Raw genomic sequence first — 22,939 nt, 5'->3', positions numbered from 1 at the left:
ATTAACTCATCATAGATACCAGGACTAAATTTAGTATATATGCCAGACGCGCGTTACATGTACGTCTCATCAGTGACGCTCGAATCCAAAAAAGGCCAAATAAAGTACGAAGTTGAAGAGCATTCAGAACCAAAATTCCTAAAAGTTTTGCTAAATACAGCTCAGGTAATCTATGCCTGAGGTAGAAAAACCATAGTATTTAAAAAAAAATCAATCAGTTTTAGGTAGAATTGTCTGAATCAGTCTTAGGATAGAACTATCTTAAACAGTTAGTCGTAGAACTGTGATCAGACCTGACCAAATCAATTCTTACCGTGGAAATGTCGGCAGAAGTGACTAAATCAGTTCTTACTGAACTATCAACAGAACTGTCTAAAAGTTTTCTAGCTGTAGAACTGTCCAAACCTGTCAGGATAGTATAAAGCAGTTCTAACTGAGGCCAGTGCAGTTACGGGCATATATATATAATTTTTTCTAAACATCACCACAACAATAATAGATCTGTAAATTTGCTTTCGCAATTGTTTTGTTCTTTAGTTCCTAGCCGGGATTCGAACTCATGCTATTGAAATATCGTGACCGTTGACCAGGTGTTACTTTTCTTCGTCAGTTTTAATCTGGCGTCTTAATACTGCACATGCTATATAAGGTTTGAAGATGGAATTGTTACAGATCAGCTGAGATATCTATATACAAGTCTAAATTTCAAAGAAATGTTCAAACCTACATATATATTCATAAATAAACAAGTCGTAATTAAATATATTTATATATAAATATTTATATATTATATATAAATATTTATATATTATATATATATATATATATATATTATTCTTTAGACTTATTTATATTCAAGACAAAGAGTTCTTAAAACTGTTCTATAGACAGAACTGACTAAATCAAATATAGCCAACTCATTTCTAATCGTAGAACTGTTCTAGTCGTAGAACTACATCTGAAACTGTTCTAGGATAGAACTGTCAAGAGCAGTTCTAGGTAGAACTATCTAAATCTGTTATAGCTTAGAACTGTTCTAGCTAGATCTAGAACTGTTGAAAAGGTGTCAGGATGACAGCTCTATATAATATCCGAGAACAGTTCTCCTGACAGCTTCTGACAGTTTTGGTGAAAGGTTTGAAGTTATCTCCACTGCAGATGTCTACTGAATCCAATAATCAATGGCTCGATTCTTTACATAATGGGAAATTTATAGGTAAAACTTTTTAAAAAGAAAGAGCAATTTTTGCCTCCCCCTCTCCCCCCAAAATTAGCAAAAAAATCTGAATAAAATGTACACTTCGTATACTAGTATATGCGCAATGCAAGGCGGTGTTGTCATAGAAGTTAGAAATAAAAAGTACAGCGGGGAGGAAGTTATATCCGAGGAAGTCACGGATCAGATCTACTGTAACATAGTAAGGTTGATTTTGTAGGCACTTATATATATCGACCTTATATATTTACCAATATATTTCAGGAAAAAAAAATGCTTATTTTGACAACTTTTTGGTCCCTTAGACTAATTCCTATATCCTTCAAATTCAAGGGTAACACTTATTTGGGTTATTTAGCCTTATACTTAAGTCTTATAAACTGGGTGGCCGGACATATACACGGACACAACCGGACTCCCGGTAATTTTGTGTTGCGGGATTCGCACAACGCTGATTATTGCTCCCGTTTGAGACCAGACACCGTTATGATACGAAAAGTAAAAAAGTCGGAATACCATCCTCAATGATCTGGAATGTCCTATTATTGCCCGATATCTATAGTATACGTTCGTAACATATTCCTACGGCTCGGAGAGGTCCAAATGAGGTGACTTCTCGTAACATTCGGGCAAACTCGATTTTGTCTAGTCGGATTTCAATCGTGATTATGTCGTGACAGATTATGCTGTATCGGATAAAAATCGGAACAATGTTCTGTGTTTTCAAGACGATGTCCTGTGGAACGGGCATGATCTGGAGAGATTTGTCATTGGGTCTTTTTCGGATTGAGTCCAGATTGCATCCCGATTACGAACCGTCTTTGACGAACCCGTTTCGAAACAGTCCCGTAATTAATACCGGACAATTACTGAACACGATACGACTGAGTTTAAACAAAGCCGGTGTTATATAGTCATTCTTCCCCCATGCCAGTTTTTCCCCCGGGGGAAAGACTGGCATGAGCCAATCTTTCCCCCGGGGAAATTTTGGATCATTGCGATTCTTCCCCTGCGGAAGGTTGACAATACGTATACATATAGTAACTTTTCCCCCATGCCAATCTTTCCCCCATCACAGATTTCACTATGTTTATAAAGAGTCTGGAAATTAAACCGAACAGTGTTAGAATTAGATTTATTTATAAATATACAAATTTGTTGTTCATTTACATTTACACACATCTGTCTACAGGTTTATCAGTCTGTCTATGAGTCAACAAGTCTATCTTTCTGTTCAACAGTATTTCTATGTGTCCCCTAGTCTTTTTACATTTTTAAATGACTGTCTATATGTCCGCATGCAAGGAAAAAACTACTGACTGACCAGAAGTGCTTAATGCGGGGTTCACACATTGCCGATTATTGCTCCCGTTTGAGATCAGACAGCAATACGACACGAAAAGTGTAAAAGTCGGATTAGTATCCTCAATTATCTGGAATGTCCTATCATTGTCTGAACGCAGTCGTTTTAGTTCGTAATAGATTCCTACGGGTCGGGAAGGGTCCGAATAGTTCGGCAAAGCACCCCGACAGTTAGGTGCGTCCCGTAACATTCGGGACAACTCAGCCGATTTTGTCTAGTCGGATTACAATCGTGGCTATGTCGTGACAGATTCTGCTGTATCGGATCGAATTTCGAACAATGTCTTGTGTATTCTGGGCGGTGTCTTGTGGAACGGGAATGATCTGGAGTAATTTTTCATAGTTGTTTTTCTGCCGATTGAGTCCAGCGTCGGTTCACTGTCTGATCTCTGTAGGATTACGTTCGATAGAGTCGGACCGGACGAAGTCGTGACATACTCGGTCGAATTTTACCTGGCGAAAAATACAGATCGGGTTAGAAGCGGATTCAGAACGGGATTATCGGGACTAATTCGCTTAGAAACGGTTGAATATCGTCGCTTCCTGAACACTATCTGATTGTTGTCGTGATCAAATTATTTTTTTTACAAATTTTGATTTAAGTTTGAATTTCCATCCACGATTCACAGGATCTTGATCAGACTTTTGATAAATTTTAATCGGGAATGGTCCTGTCGAGGACGGTAGTAAAAATCGTGAATGTGTGACCCCAGCTTAAAGTAATTGTATTTATTTGAATGATACCAAGGGTCCACGAAAGAGAATGGATGTGATCAGAATGTGCTTCGTGTGAATAAATATATAACATGTATATAGATATAGGAAGATGTGATATGAGTGACAATGAGACAACTCTCCATCCAAATAAAAATTTATAAAAGTAAACCATAATAGACCTTCAACACGGAGCCTTGGCTCACACCGAACAACAAGCTATAAAGGGCCCCAAAATTACTAGTGTAAAACCATTCAAACGGAAAAACCAACTGTCTAAGTTACATTAAAAAAACCCACGAAAAACGAGAAACGCGTTTAAATTACATAAACAAACGACAACTACTGTTCATAAGATTTCTGACTTAGGACAGGTGCAAACATTTGCAGCGGGGTTAAACGTTTTAATGGTACAAAACCTTTTCCGTTTTTCTGAAACAATAGTATAACATCACAATATAGAAAAACACATATAAATACATATCAAAAGTATATTCACACGATGAAGCTTTGGTAAATATAAGCTGAAAAAAAAGTAACTATCATTTAAAAAATCTTATCGTGACGTCGCCGACGTTATATTACAAAGCGGAAAATTCAGCTTATCATGCTACTTACGGGGGAAAAATTGGCCTGATCCTAGTTTTCCCCTTATAACGCTGAGGGGGAAAAGTGGGATCATGCCAGTTTTTCCGGGGGGAAATATTGGATCGATCCAGTATTTCCCCCCGGAAATTTTGGCATGGGGGAAGAATGGCTATAGGACACCGGTTGCAATGTGGTACAGCAGACTGTGCTAGGATTGCGTTCCGACAAGACCTGAACACAAACAATATGGCGACAGCCTTTTTAATTTAAAGGATATCTCCCGTCAGCGTCGGTTCACTGTCTGACGGGTCACTGTCTGATGTCCGTCGGATACCATTCGACAGAAAAGGGGCGCTGTCGGGATAAATTCGGTTGTTTGTAACCATGGGAAAGATGCAAACCGATTAGAATCGGATTGAAAACGGGATATATATATATATATAATTGGGATAAGTTCGGATGGAACCTGCTGAATTTGGACGCTTCTTGAACAATATCTGATTATTTTCATGATTAAATAAATATTATGACTATCTCTTAACACAAGTCAGCCATTTATCGTCCCCTTCGGAAGAATTATCATCATTTCTTAAGACCACTCTCGCAAAAAATTGTGTCAATGGAGAGCCGAAAATTCAGTCCCTGAAATTTTCTCCCCGGAACAGTGTATGTCGTTTGTTTTTGTGGTTCATAAGTGTTTCTCGTTTTTCAGTTTTATATAGATCAGACCGGTACCGTTGGTTTTTCCGTTTGGATGTTTGTTTCACCAGTAATTTGTAATCCCTTTATAGCTTGGTGTTCGGTGTGAACATAGGCTCCGTGTTAAGGACCGTACCTTGCATTGACCTATAATGGTTTACTTTATTAAATTGTAACTTGGATGGAGAGTTGTCTCATTGTCACTCATACCACATCTTCCTATATATGTGAATATTTTATCTGCGCACGTACAACCTTTCGTAAAGTCTTGTAGCAGTCATTTGTACTCGTGCATGTGCATGGTTAAGTATAGGAATCAAAAGCGATCGAATTTGGTAGGTTTCTAATATAGATCAGGTTTGGATTTATTAATAGTGGTAGTAGTCGGTGAGTGATCCAGAAGCATTGTTCGAGTAAATCTAGAAAACAGATAAAACACAGATTAATGGCACTGAGCTCCAAGCGATCGTATATAATTATTTATCAAGTAAAAATCAAGCTAATCGAGTACTGACCAGTAATATATGTAGGACAGAAAGTCACTAGACTAAAAAATGTCACAGACAAAAAGTCACTTGACAAAATAGTCACTATTTAGTTCTGAGATTAATTTTCTTTGAAAAAAAACACTTATTCAAAAAACTAAATGGGGAATGTTTCCATGGGCCACATGCAGATAATGCCCCCGCTTGCATAAAACGTTACAAAGTCCCATAAATAAAGAACATAAAAAGTGACTCTACCGAAGCAAGTGTGTTCCTGATGTGAGTTTTGTGGCATTGAACATTTTTAAACTTCATAACATTTGGTTGAGGCAATCTCGAGTTAGAGAAGGGAAACGAAAAATTCAGCAATTTTGCGTGTAAAAGACACAACTCTAGAACGGTGAAATTAATGATACCAAAATTCAAACTTGATATGATTTTATGTAATAATAAGCATTGTGTATGAGTTTCAAAACATTTGTTTAAGGCAAACCAAAGTTAAAGAACGGATAAATTTTTTTGAACGTACGGACGTATTTAGTACATTTTTACGTATGCGTACGATCGGACAAGGTTAAAATTAAATGCCTACTCCGTAACGGCGTGACAGATTGTAAGTGTGACTGTTTGTTCTATCAAATTTATGACTTTCCATACCCGTAGCCAGGGGGCTCGGACGACCCCCCTCCCCCCACCTTGAAACCAAATTAGCACTGTTAAAGTCAACGTTCTGTTCGAATTGTGACTGTTAAAGTCGAGATCGTGAGTCTAAATGGTCCGAGTATACACAGTTATTTCGTAGTGCATTTCTTTTAGACAATAAATGAAAATTTAAAAAATCCCACCTGCGCTTTCTCAATAATATTTTTACAGCGTGTTGTACTACTTTTGGGACAAATTATATCAAAATTATAGAAAACTTCATCAGCTCTAACTCAAAATATGGTCAATTTTATGTTAAGGGGGTCTTGAAGTCTTTTGACAACTTCCGAAGTGCTATTTTTTTACCTTTTTTCAGCTGGACCTAATCACTACTTTACATCAATTTTTATGACCCAAATTTTTTTACAGTGTCATTTCACCCACCAACTTAATATATGAGGCATAAAGCATGGAGAAATAAATTTGGAAGGGGTATAACAAAAATTGGCAAGTAACACAATGTCCACACTAAGGACTATATTCGTAGACAACGAAAATCAAACGAAAATCAAAGGACGATAAATGTTTACTCGGACCAAATACACATCCCCCTTTGAACATTCCTGGCTACGGGCATGCTTTCTGTCTTGTGACTTTTGTCCCGTGACTTTCTGTCCGTTTACCTAAACTTTATTTGTATGATGACCTATCTTGATCTCTCTCTGTATGTACTAACATTCCCCGACGAGTATCTAGTGCATGAATTCTTCTTCTTGATCCTATTCGAATTGTATTGCCTTTCAACAGTTATCGCACAGAAATTTGAATCAGTGCCATGTAAGATAGACACTCGAACGTTCGTTTTCGTTAAACGAGTCAAATCAAGTCTTCTGGTAGCTTAATCGATCTGTGTTGATTGAGTCTGATCGACAATGTGAACCTTACTTTGTTACTAAACTCGATACTTCAATATTTAACTTCTCTTTTCTAATTCGATGTTTGACTTAAATATTGATAAGAACTCGATGGTGGGCTCTGTTTTATATGAACTTTTTTGGCAGTCAAATCGGCAATTTTAAAATAAAATGTAAGCCCAAATTAGCGGCCCAAGAAACCCAAATTAATAGTCACTTTAATTAACCACAAAGGTAAAAGAAATATTTTATAATGATTATCTTTTTTGCAAAACATAATACCCAGACGGGTTATTAAAATGCAAACATAATTTATGCATATAACTACGACGATGTGGTATGATACGGATCGATAACGAAGCAGTACAGAAACAAACATGTAGATACATGTACAGTTTCGATCAAATTCTGTCGATCTGCGTGCTGTCATTTGAAAGACCTATATATATAATACAACTCGTCTAAACATCAACCCAAAAATGTTAGATCTGTAAATTTATATATATATATATATAGTTGTTAATGTCTGTGTCATTTTGGTCTTTTGTGGATAGTTGTCTCATTGGCAATCATACCATATCTTCTTTTTTATAATTCCTCTTTATTTTCAAGGAATCCCTATTGCCAGTAAGATTTTATTGAAATATTAATGTTTATTATATAGATATCAAAATAAATAGACATTTCAAAAAAGTTTTCCCAAAAAGGACCTTTAATTTTGAATTTAATTTGTTCGTTTTTTGGAGGAAGATGTCAGCCATTGAGACTCTATATACCTACAGTGGCGGATCCATAATTTTTCATTAGGGGGTTGGGGTGCTGACTGACTCAAGGGGGGGCTCTAATCATGCTTCAGTGATTTCCTATATAATCATCTTTTTTTTCTCTCCAGGAAACGGGGGTCCCGGCCGCCCCCTCCCCCTCGGATCCGCCTTTGACCTGTCCCTTTTCAAATATTTTTTATTTAAACATGATATATACCCATGTATATTTCCAGATATTTATATAACAAAATGGAGATCTAAACCTATATATTTATCTGTACATTACCACTCCCTCTTAAAACATGCTTAGCGACAATTGCAAATTCCTACAGTCTATTTACTAAGATGTCAAATTGGTGCAAATTTCAAAATACTGCCGGAAACATCTGACACATTTACAAATGTGGTTTTAACCGCAACACAATAAATATATATAATTGCATCAGACACTTAATTAGAAATAACCCTGACCGTTTTAAATTTCCCACCCTTTTCATATTTTAATGAAGCTTGAAAGACTTATTGCATTAAGTTCCATGATAAGAATAAGGAATTTAACTAGCGGATCCAGAAATGATATAAGTGGGGACCCACTGACTGCCTAAGAGGGGTCCGCTCTGGTCATGCTTCAGTGATAATCAACCAATTTTTCACAGAAACTGCATTTCTATTGCATCGAATTTTTTTTATTACATTTTCGTCGAATTTGTGTTTCATTTGCGCTGTTTGTGTACGTGTAAATTACAGGGTCATTTTGATCATTATAAATATCTTCCGTTAGCCAGTACATTAGTTTTGAATTGTCAATCATAACATGTATATAACTGGTGTAACATACTCAAAGGGGAGAGGGGGTGAACGTAGGCTTCCGAGCAGGATTATAAAAAGGAAGATGTGGTATGGTTGCCAATGAAATAACTCTCCACAAAAGACAAAAATTACACAGAAATTAACAACTATGGGTCACCGTACGGCCTTCAACAATGAGCATAATTAGCTATAAAAGGTCCCTATATGACAATGTAAAACAATTTAAACGAGAAAACTAACGGCTTAATTTGTGTACAATAAATGAACGAAAAACAAATATGAAACACATAAACAAACGACGACCACTGAATAACAGTCGCCTGGCTTGGGACAGGCACATACATAAATAATGTGGTGGGGTTAAACATGTTAGCGGGATCCCAACCCTCGCCATAACCTTGGACAATGGTAAAACTGTACAAATTAAGAACGAATTTAGTCAATTTTAAAAATTACTAGTAAAAGATAAAAGCACTCTGTTTACATCCATGAAAATTTGCACCGTTATTTTACAGTTTTCTACGCGTGCAGCTGACAAGCTATGAGACGGCTAACTTGAAGTTCAACATATATAAGTACAACATCTAAGAATGCATGAAATTGTCATCAGACGGATTTGAGCGTCAGACATAATGTCAAACGTGAACCAGTCCTCGATTTCATGAGGGAAGGAATGGTCACCGAAAAACTGCGATACCCATAAACCAATAACACACAACAGTTATTTCTGCTCCAGATAAAAACGACAACAGCCTATTTGCAGGGAAGAACAATTATTATGACAATTCATAACATATGCATATAAATGGCGAGCAGAAGAGGTTTATTCTAATACTAAAAAAAATAACATCCACAAGAAATTTACATGAACACAAACGGCGCAAAAGAAAGATCGAACATTTTAAAAAATGTCTTACGCCCATCATCAGCAATGGTTCCGACGAGTTTGAAAATCTGGTCCGACCAGCTTTTTTAAAATGTGTTAAAGCTTCAGAAATACGGAAAAATTTTACAAAAAAATTGCATTGTAAATAAAATCATCATAGATACAAGAATTTATGCCAGACGCGCGTTTCGTATAAAAAAGACTCATCAATCCGAATAATAAAAAAGTTAAGGCCAAATAAAGTACAAAGTTGAAGAGCATTGGGTACCAAAGCGCTCTCATGACGACAATTTTGACAGATATTTATAAAAAATATATTAAATGTCTATATTATATGAGCAATGTCTAGTACTAGTTCTAAGTTCAATACTGGTCCCTTTTCTTTTACCGTCTGAGCCATTACGGCATTATTAACGATTCATCTCTGATATAAGTTTGATTCACAATTGACAAGAATTTTACATGAAAGGGCTAACAAACCAGGTGGCTAGACAGAAACACGGACACGTTCGGACGCCCATAGAAAAGTTATATGTCCACCGCAACGCATGTCGCGTAGGGTGATACATTTAAGAATTATAAAGAAGAACAGTGCTGACTGCCAAGCTTTTCGCCAAAATATATATAAGAGCGATATCATTGACACGATTACTGATAAGAACTTTTTTTTTACATGTATGTACTAATTTCCGAAGTTTACAAAAATGAAATCCGATCGTCATCCCGTTCACAAAAACATAAATGTTATAGCATACCGCCTATATATGATTATCACACAGTCATGTCCCATGGCGAACAAGGTGGGTTCAAATAACATAAGAAGTGATTTTTTTTATTATTATTTAACTTATATGTGTTAACGTCATGTTTCTAAAAATGTGGGCGAATGAAAGAAATAATAATTGGCAAAAATGAAAAGATGTTCAACGAATGATTAAGAAAGACTATGGCAATTCAGATTTAAATGAATAACGTATAAAATTATAACATCCTTTTTAGGAACTACATATGCATGCAGAAGATCCCTCCCCAGCCTCCTTCTGACACCATGCACTGAATAAAACAACATAGGTTTGCATACATTTCATTTAGCAAAAAGCAATACAAAAGTAAAACGTAAATTATGTGTGTCTATAAGACACGTTTAATTACCCAAGCTATATATAGTTGATTTCTAATTTGAAGTCCAATTATTAGTAATACTAGTAATGTATATGAATATATATTTGAAAAAAAAATCCTATATACTGTATATATATATATATATAAAAGAAGATGTGGCATGAATGCCAACGAGACAACTCTCAACAAGAGACCAAAATGACACAGAAATTAACAAATATAGGTTACCCTACGGCCTTCAGCAATGAGCGAAGCCAATACCGCTTAGTAAGCAATAAAAGGCCCCGAAATGACAATGTAAAACAATTCAAACGAGAAAACTAACGGCCTTATTTATATATATATAAAAAAAAAATTAACGAAAAACAAATATGTAACACATCAACAAACGACAACCACTGAATTACAGGCTCCTGACTTTGGATAGGAACATACTTATATTAGGTGACGGGGTTAAACAAGTAAGCGGGATCCCAACACTCACCCTAACCTTGGACAATGGTATAACAGTACAAAATAAGAACGAACTATATATATATAGATAATCAGTTGAAACGGCTTAACTCATCAGATGACAAAACTGCATGTGGACGTGGCCGGGTACTTGTACATCCTAACAAAAAAAAGACACTAGGAACAGATCTGAGAGTACTCGAAGTTAACTGACAGATAGTTCAAAGCCACTAACAACTAATCATTTAAGACGAAATATGGACTTGCACATCACTATCATGCGTATAAACATCCTAGTTGCGGAACTAGAAATATTCATAAGTGGGGCTCAGTGACTGAAGAAAAGGCCAGGGGCTTGTTCCAGTCTTGTTTCGGTGCTTCTTTTATAATCAACAATAAAAAAATACCCAAAAGGGGGAGCAGGCCACCTGACACCGGATTCGCTTGATACGCCTCTGCATCCTACAAGATATCAAGGTCGTTGCTTAGAAAATGTAGGAGTAGCTCTAGATGCTTGTAATATACATAATTGTTAAGGTTCTACTCGGTCTTCCTGGCATTTAAGTATATTTGACAAAAATCAAAATGCCGAGGTATATACATGCATAAACATCTCAATTGTGTGGTCAGGCAACCTCTGAAATATAAAAACTGTATAGTTCAACAAAAGTCGGAAAAGGAAGCAAGACAAACCATGATCTCTCTCTCTCTCTCTCTCTGCATTTTATGATAAAATGTATCCAACTACCTTGCATGTTGAGGATATTTGACTTAAAGTGTTTAAGTTGCAACTCAAAAACTTTACGAGGTGATAATAAAATTGAGAAAGGAAATGGTGAATGTGTCAAAGCGACAACCACCCGACCATGCATAGAGCAGACAACAGCCGAAGGCAACCAATGGGTCTTCAATGTAGCGAGAATTCCCGCACCCGTAGATGTCCTTCAGCTGACCCCTAAAAATATGCATACTAGTACAGTGATAATAGACGTCATATATATATATATATATACTAAACTCCGAATTATACACAAGAAACTAAAATCAAAAATCATACAAGACAAACAATTAAAGGCCAGAGGCTCCTGACTTGGGACAGGCGCAAAATTGCATAGTCAGACAAACCAATCTATATATATAGCTGGACGAACAAACGAACAGGTAGACGAACGAACCTGTAGGCGATAAATTAATATACCCTACGATGAAAGTGGGGTCATAAAAATCAAAACCTCATAGTGATCAATTTGTTTAAACATTTCTCTTCAGTTTTTTAGATTTCTTAAACCGTTCTAAATTTGAGTCTCTGAATTGAAAGTTAATTTTTCAGGGATCCGATTGTTGCTTTCTGCCAAATTCGGTTTTTTGTTTTGTTCTCGATTTCACATATTCTAGGATATTGTTTCACATTTTGTCACATCGGGACATTTTATAAATTATTACGTATATATATATACTAGTACACTTCGCATGTGTTGGTTGATTGTCGAAGGTTGTACGTCGAGCTCGTTGATTAATTCGACGGGTGCATGAATAGTTACAATACATGTGTCGGATCGGCAATTATACAACTTTTCTGTTATTTCCGTATTTTGCGTGGAATTCTCGCCGCGTCGAAGACCTATTGGATTCCTTCGGCTATTGTCGTTGTCAATTTTACATATTCCCCATTTCCATTCTCAATTATGAATTCCAGATTTCAGCAGAACTGGGAACATGATAAGTTACTCTCGTTTTTCTATTTTATTTTCGTCTCAATTTTTACCCGACGCTGAATATAGTAAGCTTTGTCATAGGCGAATTAATCCAGGGGGGAGGGGTCTACCTTTCGTGGGATTTAATTTTTTTTTATTATATAGTATATAGGGAATCACTAAAGCATGACTGGAGAGACCCCCCACCCCACTTAAGGTCAGTCCCCCCCTGAAAAGTTCTGGATCCGCCACTTTTTGTCTTATCCGATATTATACTCTAAATTTTTAACTGTCAAAACTATAAATCATAACTCTTCCGTTTAAAATTCAAAATACATGAATCGTCCATCAACAATTTGAAACACTTTAATTCTTTTCTTGTATGTTTGGGAAAGCCGCTAAGACTTCACGAACCGTTCCCTTTTCATTCATTGTGCACACCAGACCAGAATATATGTATACCCTGTCATATATTTGTTTTAAAAAAAAATATATTGCCATTCATTCTAAAAACGAAGCTGAACTTTTAAGAATCATTTTTACAACTTATTTTCAATAGCTGCAAATGTTAAATAACACCAAGATTAAAAGCGCCAACTTTTTATGTTTTATAATAGAAAGATAATATATATGTTAACTTGTTACATTTGCAAATGGGGTAAATAAACTCATCATAAATACTAGGATTGAAATTTTACATTTACGACGGACGGGTATGTCGTTTACAAAAGACTCATCAATGATCCTCGAGTAAAATGTGTGAATAAGGTAAAATGAAACTGACCATTTAACTTCAAAAAAGGCGAAGCGCAAAATTTTTTTTAGTTTTTCAACGCTATCTTCTTCACCACAATATGTGTCTTCATCAAAATTGGAAATGATAATATTTTTTAAAGAAAAATCTTTACCTTCGTCGCATTATACCATTAACAAATTCGAAATATACTGCTTAACAAAAAAGTTAAGCAACAGATACATTCAAGTCAAATTTATCTTAATTTCTGTCCAGTTTTTCCATTTTCAAGTATCACGCATTATGGTTCACTTTCTTTCGTGTAATAATTAGATCACTTGTATACTTCTATTAACACACACGATAGGTGTTGTTTATTTGTTGAAATATATGATTAAAATATGTGCTGCTGAACTTATTTTAATTTACCCAGTATAGTATAATAGACTAGTATTTCCAAGACAAATTTATATATTGTTTAATTTTCTGTGGTGTTTGATAATGACCCAGTGACCTACAACTTTTATAATAGACAAACCACATGTTGTGCACATTGGCAACGCTTCTGAATCAGTATAAAAAGTATGACTTATTTGTTAAACTAGTGTAAAATGTGGTGTGGAATAATTGGTAAAGGCAAAAATATCCGGCTATTTAAATTGACCCGATAAGCTAACATGATTTTGAATTGATTTTGGAAATATTACACTTAATCCAAGTTTACAATTTTTCATTATGTATATTTTTTGTTTTTGTTTGTTTTGCAAATATAGAATTATTATGTTGAATATTTTAATGAGAAAACCTTAAATAATCCATTTTTTTTTCTTTTACTGAAAAAACAAATGGGATTACTAAACCACCATAGCACAACCAAGTAAAAAAGTGTCCATTAATTTATTCTAAAATTATAAGATCATAGAACATTCACATTCCGTCAAAATGAAGATAAATAAAAAAAAATCGTTAAGGAGGAGTAGGCGTTGTTTATGTTGTGCAAATGGAATGAATAATTCCCCTATTCAATCCTTCTTCTGGCCAATTATTTGAAAAAGGGGGCCTTTGATTACTGTTACCCTAGCTTGCATGCCCTTCAACATAATACATCCCCCAAAGAATATAGATTGCATATTCATATAAGTCTGAAAATCAAACCTAATAGAGTTACGGAATCAGATGTTTAGGCTGACATTTTTTGTTGTCAATTTACATTTGCTCAGGTCTGTCTACATGTTCACCAGTTTTTGAATCATCCACTAGTCTGGGTTTTTTTTACTTTCACAAGTCTCTCTTACATGCCGAGAAATCCTAGCTAAAAATTCCGGTGGACCTCCTACGGCACCCATAAGTAGATACAGATTTAATTTCATTCATCAAATTAATTTATGACCTTTATGTACGTCTCGCTAAGAACACGACCATATACCAAATGGTCAATATTAATCATCCATGTAATTTGCTCTATGTGATATTTGCAGAATTTCAACGGATGCAATTTCTTGGCATGGACCCCTTGTCTGTCTATATGATCCTCAACAGTCTGACTATGCGTCCACAAGTCTCTGCGTTTTCACCGGTCTCTATATATGTGTCCGTCAGTCTATCTCCGTGTTTACAAGTCTATCTACATGTTTTTCCCGCCAGGTTACGTTTCTACTAGCAGTTTGTCTCCATGTTCTACACGTCCACCAGTCTGCTTATGTATATACCAGTCTGGCTACAAATTTACAAGAATATTATTTGCATCATTTACTAAGCCTGTCTGGATATGTCGTCTGTTGGATTTGCTTGAATCTCAAATTCTGAAGATGATGATATATCTCATAGTAAAGTTGTTAATACAATAATGTACCAGTACTTCAGAGACGACATAAAAAATCAATAAAGGATAAAAAAAAACTTAATTCAAATAGTTAGGAAGTGGGGGTCAAATTGCTGCAAGTTTTGTATAAATTGACATCGATTTTACATACAATGTATATTCTTATTGGTCAATCATTTTTTCCCAAATTAAGTTAAGAGGGGTGGGGGAGGATGTTGGGGTCAGTGAAAAAACTATATGAATTAAGTTTTCATCCATCATTGAACTTTTGATGTCGTCTCTTATAAGTCTATCAGTTTCCATCTCCATGCAGGACTCGAGTTCTGATAAATGTTCTATAACAGTTAAAGATTCATCTATACAGTACGTTCTTCTGAAATTTAAGTCAGTCTTCTCGGTCAGAAGCAAAGGAATGCCCGATTAGCGCTGCTGGATTTGCCAGGGGCAAGTGGAGGACGAGTAGATATCGACACGCTTATTTCAGTTATTCGACGAAGAATTTCAACACATATCTCATTTAACACCAACATTACACAATAATGTACGTCAACATGGAGTCAGTAACTGAGGTAACATTAAAATAATTTAGAGTCAATATCTTGGATAATTCTGATTTCTGTATACAGTTTATAATACACATATCACTGTCATGAATCACGGTTTTTTTTTATAGTAAGAAGGCTCTTACTATTATCGGAACTTTGGGATAGGACAATTTCTTGCCCTTCCCCCTTTTTTTCAATGTCCGTTATTATTTTGTCTCTCTTTAGTAATATATCCGTGAACGCTGTGAATAGTAAACTAGGAATATATAGTAAATAGAAAACCAATTATTTTGTAGTGTATTTATGTTCTAATGACACAAACAGACGCGAAAAAAAAATAATAATAGAAAACGTCGGAAAAAATAACAGATTTTGGAAAAAAGGGTAGGAAAAAAATGTCCTGACCCCAAATACCTATGCCCACTATTAAAGCAATAATTTGAAAAAATATATATTAAGGGTTAAACAAATGTGTGATTATGATGAGTCCAGGTAACTCGATCAACTTGATTTATGTATGAAAAATTATATTTATTATCTGGTCATGTCCCGCGGTTTTTTGTAATGTTGTTAAAATAACAGTGTAAGTTAAGACCAAAAAGTATACCAGGAAAATACTTTATTATCTGTACTAGTTAATTTCTGAAGATCATATTTCTGTCATGTATTCTGTAATTCACATCCTTTAAACACTTATAATAGCGTATATTATCTCAATCTATCAATTAGGATACATTATTTTATTTGGCTTACTAATATATTACTGGTATTTAGTGCGACCGTGCACCTTTCGGTTGCCTCGAGTGTTTTCTATATTGCAAATTAATGTTTACTCGTCATGTTGCGGGATTTTCAAATCTGAAAAGAAGAACAGCACGATTTTCGATTTGGTGACCGTATTACTTATAGATATTTACACAATACATAACCCTACACAATCAATTTACTTTTTATGATTATTCTGATATGCATGCGCAATATATTTTATTCCCAAAACCTTAAGTTTATATAAAAAGGAGGTGACAGGGTCAGGGCGTCGACGTGCAAATTCAAATTATTATTTAAAGATTATTGGATAGTTTGCTTGTTCTATAGGTACATGTACCTAACTTACCAGGTGACAATACAAGTTGTACCCTTGATATTAGTATACATTCAAATTCTTAGTGATATATAAATAAGAAGATGTGGTATGATTGCCATTATGGGCTTTGCTCATTGTTGAAGTCTGTACGGTGACCTATAGTTGTAAATGTCTGTGTCATTTTAGTCTCTTGGGTCAATGAGACAACTGTCCACAAGAGACCAAAATGTCCAATGAGACAACTGTCCACAAGAGACCAAAATGACACAGACATTAACAACTATAGGTCACCGTACGGCCTTCAACAATGAGCAAAGCCCATACCGCATAGTCAGCTAAAAGGTCCTGATATGACAATGTAAAACAATTTAAATGAGAAAACTAAGATATGTACATTATTTATGCTTTATACATGGTATATGAAGATTAAAAAGATTAAAGTAAACAATGTTGTACATGTATGTTTCTAAAATATAAGCTATTCACAAATGACCAACTGATGTCAATGCAATTACTAGCCCCACACATCATACATACATGTAGGTCACCATACTTCCTTCATTTATATTATAATTATTGCTTTTTATATACAAAAATGTACATATTACTACATTTCAGCGACTCGAAGTTTAAAATGCATTGATATAACAGAATTTAAACTTAATATTATATTTGTATGAACATCATGATGAATATTTACACTATCTCAAAGAGTTTTTATTTTACTTAGCTAATACAGACAGTCAGGGGTACTACTTGTACAAGTGTATTTTATTTACTTGAAGAAGTGAAAAAAAATATACACATATGAGTAAATTTGTAGGATACTTATACAAGTGAATTTTATTTACTTGTATAGGTAAAAAAAAATGGCTTAGTGATGTCCCTTAGGCATTCAGATTTTTTTACTTGTATAAGTAAAAAAATCATCCTTTCTTCTTTTCTTGAATTCTTAAGATTTCTTTGCTCTAATAGAATTTAATATTGTGTACCCTTTACAGATGTCTTTACTGATCATTTAAGTGTAATTTCATGGACAATGAAAATCCCATTTGTCTGTTATCTTCATAACACTGCTCATTTACAAGCCCCAAAGGAGCAATTTTTGAAGGCCTTGCGCAAATATACAAGATCTTTGCTCAATCAGTTTCTTTGATGAATTAATGAGATGAAACATTGAACTTTAATGAAAAAATTTGAGCAAACCTTGGAAAAATCATTAAAGGCAAGATTTTACATCTCAAAACTTGAGTATTTTTGTGGGTTTGTAAGAAAATTTACTTATAGAAGTAAATTTTTTAGAAAATTAAGGGGAGATTATTCAAACATTATTTATTTACTTATATGTGTATATTTTTTTTTACTTCTTCAAGTAAATAAAATACACTTGTACAAGTAGTACCCCTGACTGACAGATGATGATGTACACTATCTCAAAGAGTTTTTATTTCACTTAGCTAATACAGATGATGATGGATTCCCAAACAGAAATCTTCATGACTGATCAAGGTGAAAAAGTTGAAGAATTGCATCAATTGTTACAGAGAATCGATTTGCAAGCAGAAACATGTGCTCAAAGATAAGGGAATACAACAGCCATACATGCTCCTTTACATGTAAAGGTAAATATTTTATATATATATTGTCTACATGTTCTGAATTTATGATTTTTAAAAATCTTTCAAAAGATATAAATGTACATTGTAAGTCTGACATGTAATTCAAATCATGACATGCCATTGTCTTTGATAAAAGATAGAGTTACATGTATGCCTTTTTAGTGTTATCAGCTTATATACTTGCTTAGCCTTGTTAAAATCTATAAATATACCTCATATGACATGTATGTTGAAAGGTCTGTCAGAATATATACATATATATACATGTAATCATCATGATCATAATGTTTCAAATAGCCAAATATTGTAATTAATTTTTGGGGCCCTTTATAGCTTTTTGTTGGGTGTGAGCCAAGGCTCTGTGTTGAAGACCTATAATTGTTTACTTTTATAAATTATTATTTGGATGGAGAGTTGTCTCATTGGCACTCACACCACATCTTCCTATATCTATAAAATATATATATTAAGTATTCAGAATTCTGTACACCCTTTCCTTTGCTTAGACCAAGTTTAACAAATATGATATGCAATGTTCATGATATATACTAGACTTGCTTGAAAATGTTTAAATTCAACTAATTATCTCCTGGCAATGTACATTTAGTTTAGAATTTTTTTATTTTGCAGTAAGCAGCTGTTCCTGATGCTTATAGGCATAAACAATCTAGTCTGGACATGTAAAACATCAGCTGGTTCTATTTTGAAGTAAGCTATTTAGTAATTACATCAATTTGACATGACTAGACCAAGTCTTTTGATACATTAATAGTACTCATTGTCATAATTGTACTAGCTTTTTATTGTTTTATATATATTTTATGGAAAATACTGTTAGTTGAGGCCTGCAAAAATAAATTTATAAGGAGATGAATTGTGGTTGCCAATGAGAGTAGAGACATCTAAGTAACAAATAACATGAATAGAGTCATGGGTAATTGAATTCATACTCATATTACAAAAGTGTCACAAAATAATTGCAGGAAAAAAAACCAACAACAAAAAATCAAAACAATTGTGTATTTAGTAGAATAAGCAATGACTGACTTAAATCTTGTTTGAAATTTTTCACATTTCTATTGATTAAATATTAATTTATATCAAATAATAAATAGAAATAGGTTTAATAAGTTAAAAGGGCAGTAATCCATTTTCAGATTTTTTGTTTGTTATATTGTATATAGCTGATTGCTCCAATTGTTCATCATTTCGTCTGTTCTGCTTCAGGTTCAAGTTTAGGTAAATGTTTTGGTCAGGATAGTTGTTAATGACCAATCAACTTAAAAATAGATACACATGTGCCTTATGTTATGATCTTTCTAATGATAGAATAATGGTTTTGACCCTAATTTCATGGTCCATTGAAAATAGAAAATAGAAAATTTATAACTACTTCTAGCTATTCTTTTAATAGAGATATTCCACAAGATATTTTTGGGTCACTCATTAGAATATTTTTTAAATATATGAGTTGATTACAATTGCATTAAAATAGAATAATTGCATGCAGAAAATTATTGCTTTTGTCACATAGATATCACTAGTCAATTTAATAAAATTAAACAGTTTTTAATTACTTTATTACAGAAGCTACACAATAGAGCTAAGGTCCTATAAGCCAAGAAACTGCCAGTGTCAGAAGAGGACAAACTAAGACAGGCCATGAAAACTGATATAATGTCAAGTTGGGACAGTGATTCTGTAGATAAACTCACCTGATCACAAGACCTTGGATTTGACTGTCACAAGATTTTAAATCTTACATGGGTAGACTTAAGTCATTTACTAGACTGTAAATACCAGAGACAGCTGAATGCACAAGGCAAAAAGCTGAGGTCCAAGTAAATCAGAGAGGCCTTGTCCCAAGAAATGTACAGAACTTGCATGGTTTTTGTTTAAGAGCATAAGACAAAATATTGAGAGATGTCAATGAAAATTTCTTTGAATTTTGATAAGGACCAATTCAAAGGTACACTTTTGGAATTTGCAAGAACAAAAATACCTATATGATTACATTTGAATTATAGTTGACAGTTTTCAGTTTAAGGGGAACCTCAGAAAATAAGTCAAATGGAGGGGTTTGGTTTATTGAATTTGATTATTTTTTTAAAGTAAAACAGATGAATTATCGCTATTGAATTTCAACATTTGCATTTTACTATTAAAATTATTTACAAGTGCAGCATATCGATGACATCAAATTATGTTATTGTGTTTGGTTAAGCTACATATTTCTTTTTACTTAAACTTTCTGTTGCCTTTACAAATTAATAAAATGCTGAATAATAATTTGAGTGTGGGTCATTTCAGTGTCTATTTTAGCTGTAAGATTTCACCATATTATTTATAATCGCTTGGTCAAAGGGAGATAACTTTTTGTATCTTCACATTAAAAAATCTGTGGAGAGGATTATGTTAAATGTGAATAGTTGAAAAATTAGTTACTGCCATTCATTATAAATAAATTTCTATCAAAAATAAGGCTCAAAGAACTTTTTATATTACTTATATTAACAATAACAATGTACACACATGTTGACATATTAATACACACTGCCAGAGTGTGCGGTTCGCCATAAAATTTGTAAACATTGAAAATAAAGCTGAAACTTTTAACTAATCAGGAGACAATAAACACCAAAGATATTTTTAAACCTATAAACTTATTATTTTCTTCAATTGTCCCAAGTACATTCAATATTGATAATTTTTTGCTTGACATTACATAATTTTGTTGATAGAAGTTTATTTGTGTGCTATTTTATTCAATTGTACATATTTTAAACATTACATCTGTACATTACACCTTATTATTTTTATTTTTGAATACAGCATTTGGAATGAAATCCCATAACATTTTAATTAATGTTCGATAAGCAGGATTGTTTTTTGAATTTAGCAATTATGTTAATCATGTAAATAACGTTAAGTTTTTAGTGTTTTGCTTTTTGAAGTTTTTATAATTGACAAATAATGCTAGCAAGGGAGATTATTAATATTTTTATGATGCCAAACTTGAAATTTTAAGGTGGCTTTGTTTGCTATTTGTTATAACCCTATTGTTATGATTCTTAAACCATCTAAGCATGTTGATTTGTCACTTACCATTATTTTATTGATTAGTTTGAATTTGATGAGATTCTTTGATAACTGGACTGATTGAAACAAAAAGTTTTTTTTTTATTTGTTTGATAATAAAATTGTATAAAAAACATTTTGACATTGTATTTTAATTTCTCACCAAAGCAACACTATTTTGTCAGTATCTGAATAAAATTAATTTGTTAGATACTTTGTTTCATTTATTGAAGTATATACAAAGGGAGATAATACAAAATTGTTTTTTATTCTTCTGACCTGATTAGAAGTAAATATAACTTTGCCCAAGACCATGAAGACAGGATGACAATTAGACAATGCTGGAAATTGTTGTTTATATGTTTTGTCCAAAAGTTTTTGTTATCTCCTGTATTATTTATTGCTGCAATTGTCAAAATCCAAATCACACATAGAGATTGCCTTGTCCTATAGTTTTTACCTGGTGTTTGTGTTTTTTGTATGTCTTAGATTCTAACCCTTCAAGTTCTTATACAAATTCAGATGGAGTGCCATTCTTTACATATAGGTAAAGCATACTTATAAAATGGTATTGAGCTTTGCAAATGAATGACATGTATTCTTTGGATTATAGTTTAAGTTTCATCTCAAAAATAATGTCTTCAATGTAACTGACAAATTATATATTTGCACATTGCCATTTGAAACCACAAATATTATTCTTCTTTAAATAAACAGAGCAGCAATCCATGCCTTTCAAATTTATACTTTGTAAATATGGATCAGAATGGTTAGAGAATCAATTTGATTTGATCAGAAGCTACAAAGTTATAATCATTGAAACTTCCTGCTTTTTCTAATTTTTGTGTTGTATTTAATTAGATGTGTCTAAACCAGATATTTGGGTTAAAGTAAAAATAAATCCACAACATCCTTTTTCCCCCAAAAAAAAGCAGAGGGAAAAATTCTGCCTTTTCTTTATTCTTCATTTGCACTATTGTTTTGTAAGTACATCAGTTATACAGGATTTACATTGACTTAAACTTTCATTAAATGGGATGTAAGTTCTAATTTAAATAAGTCATAAACAAGAAATTTATTTGCATTTACATGTAATAAAATTACATAATTATTCAAATTTAATTTATATTTAAATTATAAATTTATTCAAATTTAATTTACATTCAATGATCTTTAAATCTGAAATTTATTCAAATTTAAATTATATTCAAACTTCTTTAAATTTGAAATTTATTGAAATTTAATTTATATTAAAAATTCTTTAAATCTGAAATTTAATCAAATTTAATTGATATAAAAAAATCTTTAAATTAGAAATTTATTCAAATTTAGTCTATATTTAAATTCTTGAAATTTGAAATTTATTTAGATTTAAAAATACCTTTAAACTAGGTTGAAATTTGGGAATTTATTTGCAATATTAAATTTAGTTTAAATCTATATTAAATTAGAAATTTTCCAGCAAAGTAAATCCATAATATTTTTTTTAATTTGAAATTTAATATGCATAATATATACATTTAATTTTATATTAAATGCATCATTTCGTGCAGTGAAAATTACAGGTTAATGACATTATTCACATATTCGTGCAGTGATAGTTATTTAACAATTGACCAATAGACAATGCTAAGAAAGATTCATCTAAAGAAACATCTTTTCCTGCATATCAAATTTAATACAATTAACGTCAACACAAATTTCAGTTG

General features: G+C 33.1%; 1 long non-coding RNA gene across 1 annotated transcript; it reads left to right on the top strand.

Annotated features, from left to right (window-relative positions):
- Positions 1 to 17,950: 17,950 nt before the first annotated feature.
- Positions 17,951 to 21,439, top strand: LOC134681200 (uncharacterized). The gene is made up of 3 exons (XR_010100575.1): positions 17,951 to 18,155; positions 18,783 to 18,860; positions 19,740 to 21,439. It is a non-coding gene; the product is annotated as an uncharacterized LOC134681200 (long non-coding RNA).
- The last annotated feature ends 1,500 nt before the right edge of the window (positions 21,440 to 22,939 follow it).

This window comes from Mytilus trossulus, chromosome 8, assembly GCF_036588685.1.
Source record: "Mytilus trossulus isolate FHL-02 chromosome 8, PNRI_Mtr1.1.1.hap1, whole genome shotgun sequence".
Lineage (NCBI taxonomy): Eukaryota > Metazoa > Mollusca > Bivalvia > Mytilida > Mytilidae > Mytilus > Mytilus trossulus.
Note: the sequence above shows the minus strand (reverse complement) of the source record. Positions and strands in the feature narration are given on the sequence as shown.